This window comes from Rhipicephalus microplus, chromosome X (genome assembly GCF_043290135.1).
Source record: "Rhipicephalus microplus isolate Deutch F79 chromosome X, USDA_Rmic, whole genome shotgun sequence".
Taxonomy (NCBI): domain Eukaryota; kingdom Metazoa; phylum Arthropoda; class Arachnida; order Ixodida; family Ixodidae; genus Rhipicephalus; species Rhipicephalus microplus.
In genome coordinates this window covers 120,787,412-120,804,492 of record NC_134710.1, presented here as the reverse complement: position 1 = coordinate 120,804,492, position 17,081 = coordinate 120,787,412, and the positions used below count along the sequence as shown (strand labels likewise).

The 17,081-nt window shown below is 46.3% G+C and overlaps 1 protein-coding gene across 5 annotated transcripts in view; it reads right to left on the bottom strand.

Moving 5' to 3' along the window:
* mxt (Eukaryotic translation initiation factor mextil) overlaps positions 1-17,081 on the bottom strand; it is a 172,346-nt gene that overhangs the window by 55,334 nt on the left and 99,931 nt on the right. The window lies entirely within an intron of this gene.

Sequence of the window (17,081 nt, the reverse complement as noted above, 5' to 3'; positions counted from 1 at the left end):
GTTGCCTTTCATGCTACCCATACTGCACATAATACATTAGCATCTATTCACTACTTTGTCTTGAAAACTTTTTTTTTTTCCTTTTGTGACTTCGATGTTCCAACATATGATCGCATCTACACATCGTAATATACAATTATGTGGTTATAATAAGCGCAGCTACAGAAAATCACTCGAGTACTGAATGAGGTCAAGAAAACAGGTAAGCCCGATTGCTGACCCTGAATGCTGTAGCTGGCACTTTCACGTGGGTGAAAACAAAAATGCCCATCAGGCCGTCAAATGTAAATTAGAGACCCTCACTCTAGCACGCCCCATAATCTTGTAGTTTTGCCACACATAATCTCAGGTTTTAAATTGTCTTAGTAAACACAATGCAAATTCCAACAATTCAAAACGAGAGATAATTGTCAAGCCACTGTCACTCAAGAAGGAGGAGTCTGAGATTAAATGTTTATGGGTATAATAACATCAAAAAATTGGTGCTAGTCTCAGAATTCTTGCTAGGGAGGGCAGGCATTGAACAGTGACCAGTTCCAGCAGTGCTATTTCAAGATGAGCAAAAAAAAAGCATTTGTGAACTAATTTTACTGTGAATTCAAACAATTTCCCATGTTTACTATTGCTATCATAACATCATTTTAATATGTTAACGATAACATATGGCATTGACAAAACACCACTATTTGAAGCAACAAAGTACAAATAGTTGGTCTTGTGAACAACTCGAATCTTTCCAGACTGTATCTAGTATACAGAGATGATAAAATTGATAAATGATTCAGCAATTAGCGGTGCATGATTAATTGATCAATCATAATTGATTTCAGCATTTTGATTATTCAAATTATTCGATTAAAACTTTTCAATTGATCAATAACAGCAACCACCACTTCCACACCTTACATCGCCTCTTGGCCTGTGCACATGAGTGCGAAGTGAGCCATGCCGAGATGCATAAATCGAGCACACGTAATCTTTTTCACTGCAGGGCATATCTGTACGCTAGTAGAACAAGCCCAAGGCAGTATGTGGTCCTACCTCATTGAGACAAAAATGAGCTCGCCCTGGTCTCCATTGCCTACAGCGTCAACCTTGGACAAGCCCTCCCCAAGAATTATAATAGAGCAGGTAGGAAAACGCTCGGGTATTCACTTCATTAAATGAAGGAATGCAATGTGTCAGGTGACACCGGTCCCCTTTGAGATCACCCCGACTACAAACTCATAGATTGATACGTCCAGAACTGACATTGTACATGTTTCTCGCCTGGAGCGCTACAACAGTGACACGCCTTCCTAACCATTACCATCACCGGCATAGTGCTTTGCCGAGCGGGCTAATGTCCCGGGTATAGAAAAATGCCTCTGGCACGATTGGTTGGTTTTTCAACATCTTGGCGCAACTCACATTGGGGCGCCTTCTAACATGGGTGCCAAACAATGTACGAAAACGACGATGTTCTTGCATGTTGGACTGAGTCGGAGCTGCCCTGTTGTCCTAAATTCCTATGGGCTGTGAGCCACGTTAACGCGACTGGCCTGAACTTAATACTTCCTATAACAATCTCTCTCTCTCTCTATCTATCTATCTATCTATCTATATATATATATATATATATATATATATATATATATATATATATATATATATATATATATATATATATATATATCTCTGTGTGTGTGTGCGTGTGTGCACGTGTGCGTGCATGCGTGTGTGTGTATTGTGACGACGCAGACACAGCAGAAGTCCGATATAGAAGAGCTCACTTTAATTGAAATGATAGGCGCTCGTAAAAAGGACCGGGCAAAAGCTTCGTCTTCCTTTCTGGCTGCGCGAGCTCTTCTCTGCAGGTTGAATGCCGCATTTGCCTCCCTCCAGGAAGAGCATCGTCCCGATGCTCGGCTACAGAATACGCGGTGTATGTAGTTGACGTATTATGCAACTGGCTCACTTCAATATGGCTTCATCCGCACAACGTGTACGATTTCCGATTTTTGAGTTCGCGAGGAAGTGTCATGGATGACCTCATAATTCACGTCACTTAGGCGCCGTACAACATCGTAGGGATCAAACTACTTCTTCAGTAACTTTTCAGAAAGGCCGCGTCGGCAAATAGGGCTCCAGACCCACACTTTCTCGCCTGGTTGATAAGTGACGTATTGGTGTCGCAGGTCATAACGTTGTGCGTCGTATCTCTGCTGCCAGGCGATTCGCACGCGTGCTAGCTGCCGCGCCTATTCAGCTCTTTGGGTTAAGGCTTGAACATCTGTGTCTATCATCGCAGTCGTGGAGCAACATGGCATCAAGCATTGTCGTCAATTCATGGCCATAAAGAAGACTAAATGGCGTGCTTCGTCTAGTTTCCTGCTGCGCCGTATTATTGGTAAACGTCACGTATGGTAGAACGTCGTCCCAATTTTTATGATCGACGTCAATGTACATACTCAGCATACCAGCAATTGTCTTGTTGAGGCGTTCTGTTAAGCCGTTGGTTTGTGGGTGGTAGGAGGTAGTTTTTCGATGCGCTGTTCCACTCAGCTCAAGCACTGACTTGAGGAGCATGGCCGTGAAAGCGGTACTTCTGTCCGTTATTATAATTCTAGGAGCACCATACCTCAAAACGATGTTTTCAATCAAAAATCGTGCCGCTTCTACTGCGGTTCCACTTGATAAAGCCTTTGTTTCTGCGTAGCGAGTAAGATAGTCAGTAGCGACAATTACCCACTTGTTTCTAGTATGCGAAATGGTCCAAGGAGGTCCATTCCGATTTGTGCAAAAGGCATGGTGGGCACTTGAACTGGTTGCAACAATCCGGCTGGTTTTAAAGGTGGCGATTTTCGACGTTGACAATCGAGGCACGTGCGGACGTAATGCTTTACAGTGCCTGAAAGCTTCGGTCAGTAGTACTTCTGTTGGATTCTGGCTAATGTGCACGTGTATCCGATGTGGCCGGAGGTTGGCTCACCGTGGCAAGCGCTTAGGATCTCATCGCGAATGGATGTCGGGACGACAAGTAAGTGGCCATTTCCGCTGGCGGAAAAGTTCTTGTATAGGACACCACTGCGCAAGCAGAATGATGGCAGGCTCCTTGGGAACGCTTGTAGACTTGGGAACGCTTGTAGACTGGTCGTTAAGAAAATTAATAAGAGGAAGCAACTCGCTGTCTTCTTTCTGCTTAGACGAAATGGAGACCGTGTCGACCACTCCTAAAAACGCCATGTCATCATCTTCTGAGACATTGTCTTGCTTTATAGGCGACCTGGATAAGCAATCGGCATCAGAGTGCTGCCGTCCCGACTTATAGACGACCGTCATATCGAATTCTTGTAGGCGTAAGCTCCAGTGCGCAAGCCGACCAGATGGGTCCTTCAAGTTGGTCAGCCAGCCAAGGGAGTGATGGTCGCTGACTACGTGGAAGGGACGGTCGTAGAGATATGGGTGAAACTTCAGAATTGCCCATACTATAGCAAGACATTCCTTTTCCGTTGTGGAATAATGGGACTCGGCACGGGAAAGCATCCTACTTGCATATGCAATCACTCGCTCGGCTGAGTCTTGCCACTGGACGAGTACAGCGCTTAAACCTACGTTGCTGGCATCGGTGTGGATCATGGTAGGAGCGTCCTCCTCAAAGTGAGCAAGCATAGGTGGTGTCTGCAGGCGCTGTCGTAGACCGTCAAATGCTGCTTGTTCCTCTTCGCCCCATAAAAATCGAACATCGTCTCTCGTTATGCGTGTTAAGGGCGACGCTATGTGCGAGAAATTGGCGATAAACCTGCAGTAGTAGGCGCAAAGGCCAAGAAAACGTTTTACAGACTTTTTATCTGTTGGCACCGGAAATTTTCCGACGCCGTCGATCTTGTCGGGGTCCGGACGAACACCTTCATGACTCACCACATGTCCTAAGAATCGGAGTTCCTCGAAACCGAAATGACATTTCTCAGGTTTCAGCGTTAAGCCAGCGGACCGTATTTATCGAAATACTAATAGCAGCCGTCTTAGATGTTCCTTAAATGTTGGTGAGAAAACAATGACGTCATCGAGGTATACCAGACACGTCTTAAGGCCTGATAGGACAGTATCCATCAGTCTCTGAAATGTTGCTGGGGCTGAGCACAATCTGAAGGGCGAGACTTTAAACTCGTAAAGCCCGTCAGGCGCAACAAAAGCAGTCTTTTCTCTGTCCCGCTCATCGACCTCGATTTGCCAATATCCGCTTTTTAGGTCCATCGACAAGAAGAAGCGTGCATGCCTCAGCTTGTCAAGCTAATCATCAATACGCGGTAATGGGTATACGTCTTTCTTTGTTCACGCGGTTCAGCTTGCGGTAGTCCACACAAAAGCGTAAGCTGTCGTCTTTCTTCTCAACTAGCACTACAGGTGATGCCCAAGAGCTTTTTGACGGCTGAATGATGTCATCATCGAGCATTTTCTGGACTTGTTCTTGGATCGCTTCGCGTTCTTTCGGTGCCACGTGGTATGGGTTTTGTCGAATTGGTCTTGCCGTCTCTTCCATTACAATTCAGTGCTTTGTCAGTGGCATTTGATTTACCCTCGAGGTCGATGAAAAACAATCTTCAAATTGGCCGAGAACATCTAGAAGACTCTGCCTCTGCGCTGGCGATAAATCTGTGCTCATGTCGACAGTTAGTGGTGTTGAAGCGGCCGGCATCTCTGCCTGTTGCACTGCGAAGCACTCACGGAATTCTACAATTTCTTCGAAGTATGCACCTGTGGTAACCTTTGTAATGTGTCGACGCTCGTTGCTGAAGTTCGTCAACAGGACCTCTGCTTGCCCAGACACTACACTGACGAGACTTCTGGCAATAGCGATTCCTCGAGAAAGTAAAAGCGTAGATACTTGTTCCGCGACACCTTCTCCAGTATGCTGCGTGTTACACCTGACAGAGACGAGGCGGCATGACAGCGGTGGAATGGTCACGTCGTCAATCACATGCATGGGCTTGCGCTGCAGCGCTGCGCTATGGTCCGCTGAGAAGGTCAGTACACCGTCCGGTATATTTATCATGGCACTGTACTCCCGCGAGAAATCCATACCCAAGATGGCCTGTTTACAACATTCAGAGAGAATAACGAAGGTTGCGACGAATGATGAATCCCCGATCTTGATTCGTGCGGTGCACTTTCCGGTAGGCGTCAGCAGCTGACCTCCGGCTTCTCTAATCTGCGGCCACGTCCATTCCATTTTCACCTTCTTGAGTTTGTCAGCCAGATTAGCACTCATTATTGAAAAGTCCGCACCAGTGTCGACCAGTGCCGTCACGTCGTGACCGTCAATTTAAAGTGTAATGTCGGCGGTGACAATCTCGTCTTTCGTCGGTTCATTCGAAATGTGCGGCGCTTTGTGCGGCGGTAATGGGGGATTTTCAACTCTCCGGCAATTCGCAACCTTCCCCCAAAGGTCGCTGCTTTTAGTTTTCCCGGCGTGGACTGGGAGATCTTCCTCTCGCCATGTCCGTGATGCTAACTCTATTAGATTGGGGAAAATGATCAGGAGAGGGCGAGCGTGACCGAAACCCAGGAGAAACGTCTCGCGGGATCATCGTGCTCGTATCAATGTTGCGTCTTTCGTCGAAATAGCGCCGAGGGGTAGTGGACGGAAATCCTTGATACCCAGCGACGCGATGAGGACAATACCGCACGATGTGACCTGCTTCCCCACAATGGAAGCACAGGGGCCTGTAGTCAGGGGTGCGCCATATGTCGGTTTTTCAAAGTGGAGGTCGCATCGGCGTCGACGTTTTCCTGTAGTACCAAGGCACTGTCGGCGGCTGTTGCTGGTGGTATTGCTGAGGTGGCGGCTTATTAGATCTAGGCTGTCGACGGAGAATATCTGGATATGTTGGCCCAACTATTTCAGTGTTTGGCTCGGGAAGTGAAAGCGCTTGCCTTATCTCTTGGCGAACAACTTCTGTGACCGACGCAATCGCACAGTCATTCGGTGTGGCGGCGAGCTTCTTCACCTCTTCTTGCACAATTTGGCGTATCAGGTCACGCAAAGAACGCTCGTCAGGTGTCACAGTTGTCCCAGCGGTTGCGCTGATTTGTCCGCTGTTGTTTGGGCAGTCGTACTGGCGGTAGCGTAGCTGTAGTGCAAGTTCGATGGCGGTCGCCTCCTTCGAAAATTCATCGACGCTTGAAGGTGGGTTCCGCACGAGACCAGTAAAGAGCTGCTCTTTAACACCACGCATGAGGTGGCTGATGTTTCTGCTCTCGGGTATATCGGGATCGGCTCGATGAAAGAGACGAGCCATGTCCTCAACAAACATAGCAACAGATTCGTTTGGCTTTTGAATACGTGATTCGAGGAATCGTTGTGAATGCTCCCGCCTTTAGGTGTTTGCAAAGGTGTCCAGGAACTTCCGTCAGAACTCGTCCCACGTTGACCACACGCGATTCGTGAACTATGTGCGAGCCCCGTCTTGAAGAGAGAAATAGACGTACCCTAACTTCTGTGCAGCGTTCCACTTGTTAACGTTGGCTATGCACTCGAACTCCTCAAGCCAGTCATCTGCGTCCTCATATGTGTTGCCGTGGAAGTCCACAGGAATTTTAGGGGTGCAGTCACTTGTGTTGTGCTTGGGCTAGTCATGGCGGGGCAACTGCTTCCGGGCGCGGTCATGTTTTTCGTCCAAGGACCGAACTCTGGGCTCAGGCCTAACAGGCAGCGGCTGGTGCGGTGAACGGGCGTTTCGACAAGCGGAAGTCTTTGTGGACTTTTCATTTCATTTCATTTCACTTTATTTTCAATTCCAAAATGATAGATCAAAAAACTGTTTGGACCCATAGCCAAAGGCTAGAATAGGGTCCAATGATGGGATACAAAATGGCACAGTATCCAAACGATAGCACAAGGCAACAATAGCACATGTAGCAAAACAATAGAACAAGGCATTGAACCAGGATACAAGATGCTAAACATTGCAGATATAGTAAAGAAAGTTAGGCATTGTACAGACATATATACTCAGATACTCGAACTTGCTAAGATAACAGAAACGTGTAATGTTTATACACAAACAAAAGAAGGCAATGAGTAATACCAACTACGCAGTAAACTTTCACTGGACATAGTGGTACTTATATACAAGGATTAAACGATTTTGTTACTATTAAGGGGGTTACAGAGACACATTAAGGATTGCAAGGAAGTGTTTTTTTTTTATTTTTAGAGGAAAGTTAACAGCCAATTTTATATCCTGGGGCAATCTATTCCAGATTTTGGTAACGACGAACTGCAGACGCCGTTCTCCATAGACGTTGTTTGTGGGAGGAAGGTTAAAATTACCGGCAGCAGTATTCCTCGTAGGGCGGGATGAGGAGCAAAGAATGGACGAATGAACAGGACGGTTATACCTTATGATATTATTAATGGCAATGGCTGTTCTCTGTTGACGCAAGCTGTCTATTGGTAAAATTTGTAGTTCACTAAACAGGGGTGTGCTGGGATGATCGTGGCTTGAGTGCGTTATTATTCTTAGTGAGCGCTTCTGTAGTTTTCGTAAAGGCTCCAGGTATGTAGTGTAGGTCCAACCCCATGAATCAATGCAGTAGGACAGATGACAGTGGATGAGAGAAAAGTACAAAATCCGTAATATTGCAAGGTCGAAATAATTTGTCGCTTGCAACAATGTATGACAGCCCGAATCAAGCACACCGATTTTATATTGGGTTGCCAGTGGAAACGGTTGTCGATAACTACACCTAGATATTTAAATTAATTGATGCGTTCGAGTGCATAATTATTTATCTTTATTTGAATGCTGTCTAGAATTATTGTCATATGTCAGGAATTGATTATCATGTGCTTTGTTTTTTTTTGCGTTGACAGTAAGTTTATTTGCCTTGAACCAATGTGATATATTGGCTAGTTCAGCATTTGTTTTTGTTTTAATTTCTTGCATATTTTCCCCCGTAACAAAGCTGCATCATCCGCGTACAATAGCTCTGCAGAATAATAGTAGCTCTGCAAGTAGCTCTGCAGAATTAATAACCAGTAGTAGGTCACTTGATCCCGGGCTGTTGGAAGGTGTCCTGGACATGTACCCAGCTCCTCCACCAGTGTCACGACGCAGACACAGCAGAAGTCGGATATAGAAGAGCTCACTTTAATTAAAATGAAAGGCGCTCGTAAAGAGGACCAGGCAAGAGCTTCGTCTTCCTTTCTGGCTGCACGAGCTCTTCTCTGCAGGTTGAATGCTGCAATATATATATATCGTTACGGGTGAGATATATTTATTGTACAAGCGGGATGATGAATGGTTGCAGAAGTCAGGCCTGGCTGGCACAGCACACATTCACTTCTTTTTCCTCTACCCCACTACAACGAAAGTCCCGTATCATTACCCCCGTTGCAGACGATGCCCACTGGGTGAATTAGTGTCGTGCGTAGTATGGCTTCAAGTGGGCGACATGTACGACGTCAGTTTTCCTGGAGCGATGGCAAGAAAATGTGAGGCGTGATATCACGTACATAACGCCGCTAAGGCGCGACAAAGCGACGAAGGGACCTGTATAGCGGACCAGAAACTTTTGATACAAGCCACTTTTGCCATATGGAATCCAAAGCCACAACATATCACTTTCGCTGTACGACACATGTCGATGTTGCTTATCGTAGCGAGCCTTTGAAAGATCTTGGGCTGCGAAAGTACGGAGACGTGCGATACACCGTGCCTCCTCTGAGCGACAGAGTGTCTCTGCAAGGGATGCGTTTCCTTGCTCTGAAAACGGGAGAATTGTGTCGCGGGTAGTACGTGGCTCACGGATGTAGAGAAAGTAAAACGGACTAAAGCCGGTGGTCTCTTGTAGCGCAGTGTTGTAGGCGTAGGTCATAAACTGTAAAACTTCGTCCCAGTTTTTATGCTTGGAATCAACCTACATAGCAAGCATGTTAATGAGCGTCCTGTTGACACGCTCAGTCTGACCGTTGCTCTCTGGATGGTATGAAGTGGCGTGACGAAACTGAAAAGCATACCGGCGAATCAACTCCTCCACGACGTCGGCTACAAACTGCCGTCCACGGTCGCTGATGAAGGCACGAGAGGGCCCATGCTGAAGAATGATGTAGCATAACAGAAAGTCACAAACGTGATCGGCTGTTGCAGCAGAGATCGCTGCGGTTTCAGCATACCGAGTGAGGTGGTCTGCACAGACTATAATCCAGCGATTCCCAGTGACAGATCGTGGAAAAGGGCCCATCAAGTCAATACTGACGACCTCAAAGGGAAAACACGGAGGCGGTATGAGATGGAGAAATCATGGCGGCGCACTTGTTGGACTCTTGTACCGTTGACAATGCTCACAGCTGGTCACGTATTTTAGCTGTAGCCTGATGCATGCGGGGCCAGTAGAAAAGTTTCAGTGTGCGGTGATAGGTCTTGGCTAACCCCATATGCCCAGATGTTGGATCGTCGTGCATAACTTGCAACACGTTGGGTCGCAATGATTTGGGGACAACCAAAAGTAGGCGGGCCCCCTTTGCAGCGAAATTTCGCTTGTAAAGAATGCCATCCTGCATGAAGAATGGGCTCTGATGTGGCTTATCAATGGCAGATGAGAAAAAAGGAGCCAGACAACGGTCTTCACGTTGTTCTGTACGAAACGCTTCCAAATCTGGAAAACACGAGTCAAGAGCGGCCAGCCAGTCGTCTAAATTGTCGGCGTCACATTCAGTCGTGGGAAGGGGAAATCCCGATAGCCGGTCAGCGTCCGCGCGATTGCAGCCACTCTTGAAGCAAACATCAAAGTCATATTCTTGCAAACGGAGCACCCATCGTGCAAGACCACCGGTTGGATCTCGTAGACCAGTGAGCCAACAAAGTGAGTGGTGGTCTGTGACAATGGAGAATCGGCAGTCATAGATGTACGGTCTAAACTTGTACACGGCGAAGACAGCTGCCAAACATTCTTGCTCTGCAACAGTGTAATTGCGCTCAGCTTTATTAAAAAAATGGCTCGCGTAGGCAATGACATGTTCGGTGGCGGCGTGACGCTGAACCAATACTGTGCCGATACCGATTCCGTGAACCTCAGTTGGGGCAGATGCGTCGAAATAACGAAGAATAGGCCCAAAAGTGAGTAGACGCTTCAGCTGCGAAAATGATGACTCGCACTCTTTTGTCCACTTGAAGAGTACCTCTTTGTTGAGCAGATGAGTAAGAGGCTCAGCAACATCGGCGAAGCCAGGAACAAAGCGCCGGAAATACGAACACAGGACCAGGAAGCTTCAAGTGTTCTTGTAGAGAGCGTGGTTGAGGGAAAGTGCGGTGATTTTGTGGAGATCAGGCCAAACGCCGTGTTCGTCTACGAGATGGCCAAGAACTAGAGTTTCACGATCACCAAAATGGTACTTTTGGGAATTCAAGGTAAGTGCTGCTTTCTCATGGCACGTGAGAAGGACATCAAGTCGACAAGTGTGTTCTTCAAGCGTGCGGCCAAAGATTACAACGTCATCAAGATAGCAAAGACATACTTCCCATTTTAAGCCACGGAAAACTGTGTCCATAAAACGCTCAAACCTGGCTGGAGCATTACATAGACTAAATGGCATGACGTTAAATTCAAATAAACCATGTGGAGTTATCAAAGCCGTTTTTTCTTTATCGACAGAGTGCATAGGGATTTGCCAAGATGCAGATCTTAAGTCTATGGAAGAAAAGTACCAAACAGAGTGCAAACAATCAATAACGTTGTCGATGCGGGGAAGCAGATATACGTCCTTTTTTAAACTGAGTTGAGCCGCCGGTAGTCTATACAGAACCTCCAAGATCCATCCTTCTTTTTTACAAGTATAACTGGTGCTGCCCAGGGGCTAGACAACTCTTCTATAACTTTCTTAGACAGCGTTTCTTCCACCTGCTCAGCAATAACTTTACGCTCCGATGGAGCTACTCTGTATGGTCTCTAACGAATGAGATGGGCGGAACCAGTATCAATTGCATGACGAGTGCGTAAAGGTGGTGCAGAAATCCTGCGGCTATTGAGTGCGAAATCAAAAACAGATGCATGGCTGGAGAGAATCCGAACTAACGCTTGTCTCTTCTCTGACGAATGTCAGCACTAGGACAAGCCACATCAGACGCATTTTTCTTTTTCCTGTCGTTGCTAATGACTGCAATGTTAACGTTGCTCCCGACGTCAAATTCAAACACAGCCAGCCTCGTTGCACCAGGCAGTACAACCGTCCCGGAAGAGGAGTTGACCACCCATACCAAGGCTTTGCCACTACTTGTAGAAATCACGCAATGCGGCACAATCAAATCTTTCTTGACACAGCTCAGCTGGATTCGGTGAACTATAACATCAACATTATCTGCTGTGATACCACAAACATCAACAGGCACTTGAACTATTGACTGGGACGGCAAAACTATGTCATAAACGACTACGATAGTTTGTTGGCATCGTGTGGGCTCTTCACAAAAACCACACAGTAAAACTTCACCAGCTTCGCAATCCACAGTGGCTCCACATTATTTCAGAAAGTCTATCCCCAGGATAACGCCATGAGTAGAATTAAGAAGAACTACACAATCTGCCTTAAACAATTTAGCGTCGAAAGTACAAACTCCCACTGGGCGCCGTCACCCTCATTGTTACTTTCTTTATTTTGTCTATCTCGTCATAATATTGTGATGGCCTTCGATATTTAGGAGTGTTATGTCCGCAGGAAAATCTCTCTGGAGCATTTATTGCTGCTCAGCACAGGGCCGTTCACCACATAGCGCACATTCAAACAGCCCAAGAAGCCTCTGCTCCCCTATCCTTCTCTTCAGTCAGTGTTGCACAAAGATTCTAGTCAGGGTTTGCAAAATACCTGTCAATTAAAGCACCGAAAAGAACCAGCCGGCGGCTTCTTTAGCGCTCCATATCGAACACGCATATCGGGTGTACGGAGTGTTGTCGCCGCCCAAATACCACGGGGTCTGTTTTTCGGTTGGTAACGAATACGGAAAATTGTGCAATATACCACGTCGCCGGCTCCTTTTGTCACGAGTTGTGATTGGCAAAGCCGTTGTCAGCAGCCGAGAGCAACATCTTGAATCGACATAAAGACAACAGTCGTACTGCGAATTTCGCAGGGCCGGTGACTCTCCTCGTCAAAACCTCTATGAATACGCTTGACCATTTGATGGCTTAGAAAATGATATTTGTAGCTGGAGCTGCTTGGAAAAGCTGGTCAACTCTGCGCAGCTTTGTTCAGCAGGGTGCGCTCGACAATGAACTGAGCGCCTAGGATACGTCTCCGAAAACGTTTCCCTCAAGCAAGTGGTATGCCCGGCGCCACAAGCCCTATAGATGAGTACCGTATTTACTCGCATAATAGGCGCACTTTTTTCTTTTCAAAAAATCCGGCTGGAGTTAGGGGTGCGCCAATTACGTGAGGTAAAATTTTAGAAAATTTTTTCGTCTCTGTTCTGGCGCTTTAAATCTGCACATTTCTCAAGTAAAAGGCGACTTTATCATTTACAAATAATTCAGCGTAAAACAGACATACCTACGTACCTTTTAATGAACAAGCGAGAACCGTCAACTGCACACACACACGTAAAATTTATTTACACAAAAGTCGTAGGTGTTCTTCCTTTTCCCTATTCGGAGTCCGAGTCGGAGAGCCCACAGTCATCCTCACCGAGCGGGGATTTGTTTTCAGTGTTCGAATCATCTGCACCCCAAAACATGTCATCCTAACCGGCATCCAGTGTGTTCGAGATACCCGTCTTCTTGAAGCCTTTCCTGGCGACTTCTTCGGAGATCGCCTGCCACGCTTCCACGATCCAAGCGCACAGCATTTCCACAGGCAGCCTCTTCATCTTACCACCTGGAGTCAGCTGATGTTATCCTCCGTCATGCCATACCAACTAGCCCAAGCTGCCACACTTCTAAGTTATCCTCCAGCCATTCAGGCGGTGTACATACAGCCTTCGAACATTGTCCTTGAAAGGATTATTCAAGGACAAGTCCAAAGTCTGCAGTATCGATGTGAGGCCACCCGAAATCACTGCAAGATCTGTGCACAGCTCCTTTAGCTCATCTCGTATGTGGTCTACTAGGTGCCACAAAAACTGTCCAGGAGAAGCATGGACGGGAACAACAGACCACCCAGCCTTTTTTCTGGACTCTGACGTAGACTCCTTGAGAGAAATTTGCCTTTGGGAGTGTCTTATACTTAAAAATAATGTAAGGTGGTAGCTTGCGCCCATCCACTGTCACCACCAGCATTACGATGCATCGTTGTGTATCAGCACCAGATGTTCTGTCGATGACGCTCTGTGCACCTTTCTCCTCCACTGTCGTGTTCCGCGGCATATCAAAGCAGGGGGGGGGGGAGGGGGGGTCTGATCAGCATTGCCAATCTGGGACAAAATGAAGTCTTTCTGCTGTCAAAGCTTTATAACAAATTGGTGTGGAAGTCCACCACTTTGTCCTCATAAGCTGCAGGCAAGCGCTGGCACGAGGTGGTCCGCCTTCGCAGTGCGAGGCCATGGCGCCGCAAACGAGTTGTCCATCCGGAGCTGGCTTCGAACTCCTTTGCTTCGATGCACTGCACTCAGGCTATTCTGCACGCCTCAGTCTGCACAATATCCAATGACACAGCACAGCCATCCTGTCGTAGCTCCCGTATATGCCAGACCAGTTGCTTTTCGACATTCACATACCTGCCGGTCTTGGCACCGCAGAAATCTCGTGTCTTCTTAGTCCCCTTAAGTTTTTCTTCTTGATCCCTTCAGTACCAAATGCTGGTTTCTCCAACACCGAAATGCCTACTGGCAGCCCGGTTGCCGTGCTCCGGCATGTACTGCACTGCCTTCAGTTTAAATCCAGCCGTGTAGCTTGCGTACTTCCCCATGGTAGAACCAAAGTTGAATACATGATCACAACATACGCACACCGCTTGCAAAATGGTGTTTCTTTCTTTTTCTCTGATGGTGGTGATGGCGATCAAGTCCCCGGCGTTGTACACACGACCTCCAAGGAGCGTGGCGATTCAGGGGGTATCAGTAATTGATGGAATAGCCGTTTTTTTTTTGTTGTTGTCGCTCATGGACGCTTTTTTTTCCAAGTTTTATTTCGACAAACACGTTGGTTAGGTCATTGCACTTAATTTTTTTTTTAATTTGCTCATCGATTTGCCTTCTTTTTTTTCCTTCAGGGTACGGGGACCACGTTCCAACTGTACCGCTGGGGGGTAGAATTGTTTCGTCACAGCCAAGTTCGGGGTGCGCTTCTTCTGCGTGGAATTAAAAAAACGAATTTCCTGTGACCAAACAAGGGGTGCACCTATTATCCGAGTGCGCCGATTATGCAGGTAAATACGGTAAACACGGCACTGAACTACACAGCTGATTGGCACGTGGGAGACATCATCAATGCCCTGTGCTGTGTTGCGCGTATTATCGCATTGTGCAGTGCTTCTCTCTCGCCGTGCGACGAACTCGGCATGCCTCTTCCTTCTTTCAAAGGTTGGGAAGAGGAGGTGTTTAACCTTCCCTCTTTGATGCCGGAGACGAGGACTACCTCATCATGGGACTGTTCTGAACTACATTGTTTTTCCTTGCAGGGAATCTTGGGAACAGCCAGGCTATAAAACGCCAGTGCCGAGACGCTCCAAGTAGGCTACCATCATTCATTTAGTACATATCACACTACCTTCATCACCTAAGTTACTGTAAATAAATGTTCCTGTTATCAGCTCCGGCTCCTCTGCTCGTCTTCTCTCTGAGACTGAGATGGCTCCAGTCGAGACAATGCTACCGAAAGTCGCAACAGCGGCTGCAGCAATGGAAAGCTGTGACATCCGTTTCACAACAGTGATGAAAGCGATGGGATGCATAAACAACCGTTTTGCAACAGTGTTATTAGCGGCGGGATGCCCTAACTACCCAATTCGCAACAGCAGCGCGCTCCTTCGCAGGAAAAAAAAAAGAAAGAGTGGGTTGCCCAGTCACCGATGGCCGTAGGCCTCGATGCGAACAGGGGAGCGAAGCGTGGCTGTGGTTGCAGGCTTTTAGCTCGCGGCAGCGACAATGTAGGAGACAGATATGAAAGGCAGAAAGGAAAAAGTGGTGACTATCGCAGGGAAGAAAGGGTGGTGGGTAAACAAGAAGAGCCATGTTCGTCAAAGACAAGCCAAGTGAGAGACATTCCTGAAATTTTCAGGAAACATATGATACGCAGTGCATGTGGATCACTAAGGCCCCATTGGAAAAAACTATGCAGCTTGTGAAAATATGCGACGCAAGCATGTTGGTGCTCTGCAGACACCAAGGAACGGTAAGCTAAGAGTGTACGATCTGTGTATGTTAAAATTCCCCAGTTTTGATAAGTTACTTATCCGTTATATCTAAAAACGGCAGAATTGGGAGAAGCCTGAAGGGATGAAGAATTCCTGATATCGGAATGCCAGCCGTCGGACATTTATACGGTAAAAGGTACCTATACACCCGTGCCTCTACACCCCATTTCCCTGTTTCAAAAGGTACAGCAGTAAATAAACATCATAATCATGACCTTTCTTATATATAGCTCTTACTCCATCCGCCAGTGCTTCCACGTTTTTCTAGTGCCATGAGAACATTCGGGCTTTGACAAACGAGTGTGCTTATGAATTACTGTCAAAATAAAAACACCCGAAGGGGGCCATAAAAATAAGCAAAAATTTGTTCTATATAATAGGCATTCCAGTTTTATGTTACAAGTGCTAAATATTTGTGACTGTCTTGCTAGCACAAAAATCGGCAACATTTGCATTGATTGGCACGCCTGTGACAAGTTCCTCTGCGTCTCGCACATAAGGTGCACCAAAAGCAGCTCCGGAAATATTCACTCACGAGTCGCGCTGACGAATCTACAGAGCACGCAGGCCAAAAAAGCAGTGGAGGGCTTGCGAACCTATCTGCATACTTTAATTTTTCTCTAGGTACAAACGCACACATCTTATCTACACTATATAACGTTAGTGGTGTACCGTTGCTGTTGCAGCAATACCAACTGGCAAACTTGTCATATGGTATCCAAGAGCGTCTTTCACTCAATATAATGGTAGAAACTTACGCTAGAAGTTTCTTGAAGTTGCTTGAAGCATATAGCATTGTAGAAAAATGCTAGACGTCTTGTACTTTCCATTTTCAGTGCACGCTAATGCATTTCAAAGGGTCTAACTTAGCCGAAGCCATCAACTACTTGAACATATTTTAATACAGCGCATAACTACGCGGACAAACCGCAGCGCTAACTCACAGCTTAACTTTTATTGGAAAAACATGAATGAAAAAGGAACACTTTAACCTTCACCTGTGCTAAATATGTTCAAGTACTGTAACCAACTGGCCCAGCTTTCAGTCCCTCAACTATGGCATTCTACATGACCTGGGTCGCTTCGGGATGTCAAACTCCACAGAACAATAAAACCAACAGCATAGACATTCCATTATATCGATATACAGGGCGTTTCAAGAAACGTGACCAATATTATTTAAAATAACAAAAAAAAAGGCATTTGCGTTCTACCTGGCGTTCCCTTTACTTTGGCAGATCACACCTTCAGATGTGTAAAGCATTATTTACGGCACTATTTGTAGGAATTAAAACAATTACTTTTGAGCCAGTAGAAAAAGCCAGTTCAGTCAAATGGGAGAATTAAAGTTCTTTGTAAAGATAGCTATAGCCAATTAGAACTTTTGGAAAAGCAACCACTGGGAATCACTGCAGAGCGATGAAATCTGCCTAATTTAGCTGGCAAAATCGAAACTGATGCACAAAACAGTGCATCTATCATTGACTTTGGAAACGCCTCAATTAGAAGTAATTTTTTAAATTGTGTAAAAAGTTGATTGTTTTAATTTATTCAATTACAGTCGTAATCAATGTTTGTACAAATCTAAATATGCCTTCTGCCAAAGTAAAGAGAACGCTGCAGGTAGCAAGCAGATGCCCGTTTTCTGTAATTTTAAATAATATTGGACACATTTCTTTAAACACCCTGTATATGAAACACGGGCCCGACCCAAGCCCGAAGCTCATTGGCCCGAGCCCGATCCCTTAATATCTTA